Below are 6000 nucleotides of genomic sequence, written 5' to 3'. Positions count from 1 at the left end.
AAAATGGGTTTCAAGACATACCACTCGTAGAACTTCTTCAAAGCTTCTTCTCTAGCTGCAATCTTCTCCATATCTTGTTGTAGACCACCTCAAGATCTTTCCCACTATTCTCTTGATACTCTAGATTGAGTTGTGGGACTCAAAACAAGCTTGAATCAAAGGATGAAGGAGAAAAGCTCACTGCAGCAACCTTTGTTGAAGAATCTTTCTTCAAACCGAATTTTCTCTCAAAATTCTGTAGATTGCATGCCTGATTTTCACTCCAATCTCTTCATTATATTGCAGATCAACATGTAAAGAGAAGAGTTGCATGAGTTGCAGCTCATGCTTGGAGAAGACAAGACAAATGGTTGCTTCATGTGTGAGCTACTTCAAAGATGGATAATGGAAAAACCCATTTTTCCATTTTGTATTTTTGGTTTTCTTTTCCTTTTTCAATTTTATCTAAAAATCAAATTCTGATTTAAAAAATCTATTTGATTTTAAAAATGAAAAAAGAATTAATTTCATAAATTAATTATTAAATAAAACTTAATTAATTTAATATCAAATATTAAATTAATTTTAACACATATCCATCTTTATATATTTAAATCATATTTAAATATATAAATTCTTCTATTCCGTTTAATTCTAAAATTAAACATGATTATATCTCATATAATCACTAATTCCCTTAATTCTAATTTGAATATTTCAAATTAACTTATCACGCTATTCTAGAGTTAGTCCGTTACGAGTTAGTAGGAGGACCTCGCGGACCTACAGATCATGGGCTCCAACGATCCGAGATTAATTAGCTAAACTCATTAAACCAAATCAATCCCCATTCGTTAACTAATGGGTCATTCCACTAAAGCCCATAGTTGCACTCCCTTCACTGTAGATATATTATGTCTATATGATTTAACCATAATCAGCAAGTTGACCCTTCACAAGTTATTCGTAATAACGGCTGGGTCAAATATTTGTTTTACCCCCGAGATTACGTCTTATTCCTCAAGTCCCTACTGATCCTCTAATGAACAACTGGGTTGTGATCCAATCACCAAACCAAACTCTCTCAGTCCAGTGAGAGGATGGGGCCCTTATTTAAGATCTGGATTCAGTACTTGAGAGAACAACCTTTCTCCTATCCCTAAATCGGGTAGGCGTGAATTCTGTCTTGCACTCTATGTCCCCAGCTATCTATCTGATCTTACCCTTGAAATAAGAGTCTTATTGAGCTGGCGCTGTTGAGCCAACCCTCAATTATACAAATCTAAGGGCAATCCTGAATAAATAGGAGTTCATAGTTAGCTCAGGATTAAGATCGAGTTACCTAGGTCATCTAGATGAAATAGTCAGTCTTAAACAGTAAACAACGTTATAAAGTAAGAGTGACTTATTTCTTGGTCCTGATCTTATGCAAACTCATTGCATAGGACGGCCCCACTCCTTATGTCATAACATGTACAAATTAGGATCACATCGTATGTAGTACTTTACAACTTTCTGTAACAATTACAGAGTAGGCCGCATCCAATGGTGTTACTAGAATAAGGTACCCAACCTCATTCATATACCATAGATCATTTTGACTATTTACTCGAACCCGATCTACTCTTATGTCTCCACATAAAGTTCAAGTACTCATATAATAGTCATGGGTCTTAGTTTATTGGATTTAGACCTTCATACAATTTATGAGATCAATAATAAGTATATTGATAATAGAAAATGTTTATCATTTTACAAACTGCGAATTTTTAGAACATAAAACCCAACACTATTCAAGTTTGATTTGAGAGTTTCTTGAAGACATCACCGACTGGATATTGAATAAAAAATTGCAAATAAAAAAAAAATATTCTTTCAACTAGAGAGTGAATATTGAATAAAAAACTAAATTTAATTAAAAACCTTATCAAAGAGGCTGTAACAAAGAAATTAGAAGAAAACTCGTGTAATTATCATACGGATTATATAAAATTGACCAAATTGTTCGTACATAAAAACTGAGAGATGAAGTGGTACACAAAATGCAAACTAAATGAATGCCCACTAAATACTCCTTTTACAAGTTTCAAAATCTCCAACTCAAGATTAAAACAATCCCAACATCTCTCAAAAGTAATGAAACTTAACATTAACACTTGTAAACACATAGAACTAAATTAAGCAAACTTAGTAAACTAAATTAAGTAAGAATTACTTCAAGCTGAAAGAAATCAATTCTTTTCAATAACAAAAATCATGATGGACATAATATACATGATGAACATAACAAAAATCAATCAAGAAGCCAACTCATAAACGAATACAATTTAAAGATAAACATCTTACCATGATCAATATGAGCAATAACAAACATATTACAAATGTGATACTGGTAGTCCATAGGCTTAAGAAGCTCCTCCTCCATAAAATTCACCTGACGATCCACAAAAAAAAAAACATAAGAGTTTACATGAAGGCATAACTAAAATTACAAAAGTAAGCAACAAAAAATAGAATAAGAAATCAACATCTTAGAACTAGAAAACAACCCATAAAGAAAACAGAGAACCCAATGGTAGAAATACCTTACACCCGTTAACTAAAACAAGTTCAATATTCAACCAGAAGACAAAAGCACTAAAACTACTAGTTTAAAAGTCATACTTGTGATCATTCCACTCGTTATTATTCTAGGATCTTGTCATGTTTCGAAGGATCTTGAATAAGATCTTGTATATTGGCTTGAGCACTAATGAGACTAGATATGAAACAACAAAGGATTGATTGAGTCTTCTCTTGGGTTAGAATGAGTGACATCAAAAATCAAATATCATGGTAGCTAGGTTAGTCATTAATCAAGAGTATGCACCTAGATAATACATCAACAAGTATGTATTCCTTCCCCATCTAGAAGTATAAAACAAACCAAATGAAAGGAAAATAATTATACAAGTAGATTCATATCCATGCACTCAAAGGATTCATAGAAGAAATAAGAGTCTCGTGTCTAGGAATTTCAAATACTAAACTATTTATAATTTTATTGTCCTGTAGGATATTATAAAATTAATAATATGATGCAGTGAACCAAATGAAGAACAAATAAAATTACAAATTTTTTTGAACCTTTTCTTCTGGGCATGTAAAAAAAAAGTAGTTTTATTGTTTATAGTTTATACATTCAGTTTCCATATGTTGTCAAATACGGGAAAGGAAATTTTTGTTACCTTACTTTTGTCAAGTTTCCTTCCAGATTTGTACACAATATTGGCACTACATTCTGGAAAATGAATCACACCAAGTAATAGCATCCACATAACAATTTAGAAATATAGTAGTGCGAAAATTTACCTGGTAAACAAATGGAAAGGAAATTAATAGCATCCACATAACAATTGCAATACTAAACCTAGCACTAGCCAACTGGTAAAAAACCGAAAGAAATGGACCTACCTAAAACAATCAAAGCAGTGAACATTGAATATTTATAGAAAATGATCAAACCAATAAACATCAAATGAAGTTATCTACTCCACACTCAAAAGTTTGGGCTTTTTGTTGTCTGGAAAGAGAAAAAATGGGTGTCAGTTCGAAGTGAAGAGATAAAAAAAATACAAGAAAAAAAGTTCAAACCAATAGGCGATAAACAAATCAAATGTAAAGCTTTGAATAGAAATCAAACAAGAACCATAAGAGAAAGTGTACGGAAAAAAAACATGGTTGGGAAAGTCTGGTTCCCTCAAATACTTTACCTGTAACAATGAAAAAAACAAGAATTGAAGATTAATTGATAATTCAAAAACTAAGAGGACATTGTTCGGAATGGAAAATAAAAAAGATAGAAGACAAACCATGGCGACTGCAACTTCAAGCTCTGAAGCAAAGTTTGATCTACGAAAATTTGCAATGTAGAGAAGTATTGTTATTATTATTTGGAAATCTAGAATCTTCGTATATTCAGGGAAACACTGAATGTCTAATTGATAAAGGTGTAAAAGCAAGGAAGATGTAAATCACAAGATCAAACAGATTCAAGATCAAGAGTGGAACCACTGCCACAAATGTCTAAGAGCTATCGTAGCTCAAAGTACCCAGTTTCATCTGAACAACATTGATAAGTGCCATCATAAGGAATCTGCACCCCAAAACGAGTCGATTCCTAACAACAGCACCCACAAATAACTCCAATCGAGTGATAGAGAGGGCTTTTTGAGATTCGAATACCCTGCTCTAGACCGAGGGCAATTAGACATGATAGGAGCTGATGAAGATGAAGGAGCTGAATGAATAGACATGGAAGGTAACGAGATTCTCGATGACGGAAAGGCCAACCAAACAATTAGGGTTTTGGATGAGGTTGTTCGTTGGATCGTTTGGATTCCAGGCCAGTCCTAAGAAGATGACAAGACTGAAACATGGAATTGACATTTACAATGTCGTCTATATTGAGGACAAGGAAGGAAATGTCCACATCAGCAAGACAGATGGAGCAGTGAGCCTACCTGGAAGGATAGTCAGCAGATGAATTGGCCTGATCCTAATCAACCGATTCTGTTAGGTGAATGGATTATTGGTCCAAGGGCCACCTACGGCTTTATGACACCTGTACACTATTATTCTTTTATTCAATTTATTGTTTTGCCCTTTGGATTCTAGGGTTGGTGTATTAAAAGAATGTCAGTCGAATAATCACTATATTTTTGTGGAAATAATATTGATAATCAAAGTAGCCGTTGTGCGATTGCCTCTTCATCTTCCTATGCCTTCCCTGCACTATTTTATTTTTATTTCTTTACGTTTTCCAAACGTTAAATTGGTATCACCTTCTATGCCTCCACTGTCCCCTACTGTACATGATACAACTAATACATCATTGCCCTCCACAGCTGACTCCTCACCTGATACTACTCATTCGCCAGCTCCAATTCCCCTCCCCACTCACCCTATGATAACCAGAGGGAAGGCTGGAATTTTCAAACCTCGAATATTGCATACTCAGTCAAAGAAGGATTGATCCATTACCGAGCCTACACAGGTAAATGATGCACTCAACACACCACAATGGAAAGGTGCAATGGATGAAGAGTATGTTGCCCTAATGAAAAATGGTACGTGGAGTCTTGTTCCATACTCTCCATCTTTGAATGTTGTAGGTGCCAAGTGGGTCTTCAAAATAAAGAGACATCCTAATGGCATGATCCAACGTTACAAGGCATAGTTTAGGGTTCCATCAGACTCCAGGTGTGGATTTCTTTGAAACGTTTAGTCCAGTTGTTAAAGCTTCAACCATTATATGTAGTGCTTACTTTTGCTGTTGCTTATGGATGGAAAATGGGACAACTTGACTTCAACAATACTTTCCCGAATGGCAAGCTACAAGAGGACGTATACATGAGCCAACCACCCGGGTATGTTGACCCTCAATACCCTCAACATGTGTGCAAACTGAATAGAGCCATTTATGGCCTCAAACAAGCCCCTAAGGCTGAGAACAACACTCTTAAAGAAGAGCTTCTGTCTTGGGGCTTCTAAAACGGAAGGTCAGATACTTCCCTCTTTATTTTCAAACAAGGATCAACTGTCATATTACTGTTAGTGTATGTGGATGATGTGATTTTGACTGGAAATGATGTTGCTTTCATACACTGGCTGGTCACTATGCTAGATAATCAGTTTGCACTTAAGGACCTTGGTCCTCTTCACTATTTCCTTGGTGTACAGATTAACTATCTAGTACAAAGGATACTACTTAGCCAAGAAAAATATGTTGAAGTCCTTCTACACAAGCTTAACATGTCGGATCTCAAGGCTGCCCCTTCACTAAGCGTAATGAACAAACAATTATCTCTTAACAGTGGCACTCCTCTTACCGATCTCTTCTTGTATAGAAGTACCATCGGGGCCCTTCAATATCTTACCAACACTCGGTCGGATGTCACCTTCATGGTAAATCAACTCAGTTAGTTTCTAAAATGTCCTACTGATAACCACTGGGCTGCTGTAAAACGACTCCTTCGCTAC

At 35.1% G+C, this 6000-nt stretch overlaps 1 long non-coding RNA gene across 1 annotated transcript; it reads right to left on the bottom strand.

The window, feature by feature from the left end:
• Positions 1–1797: 1797 nt before the first annotated feature.
• Positions 1798–4329, bottom strand: LOC120068387. The gene is made up of 4 exons (XR_005479186.1): positions 3831–4329; positions 3433–3541; positions 3207–3330; positions 1798–2413 (listed from the first exon to the last, which is right to left on the bottom strand). It is a non-coding gene; the product is annotated as an uncharacterized LOC120068387 (long non-coding RNA).
• Between the last annotated feature and the right edge of the window lie 1671 nt (positions 4330–6000).

Source organism: Benincasa hispida, chromosome 12 (assembly GCF_009727055.1).
Source record: "Benincasa hispida cultivar B227 chromosome 12, ASM972705v1, whole genome shotgun sequence".
NCBI lineage: Eukaryota > Viridiplantae > Streptophyta > Magnoliopsida > Cucurbitales > Cucurbitaceae > Benincasa > Benincasa hispida.
The sequence above is the reverse complement of the archived record's forward strand: the minus strand, read 5'-3'. Positions and strand labels throughout refer to the sequence as shown.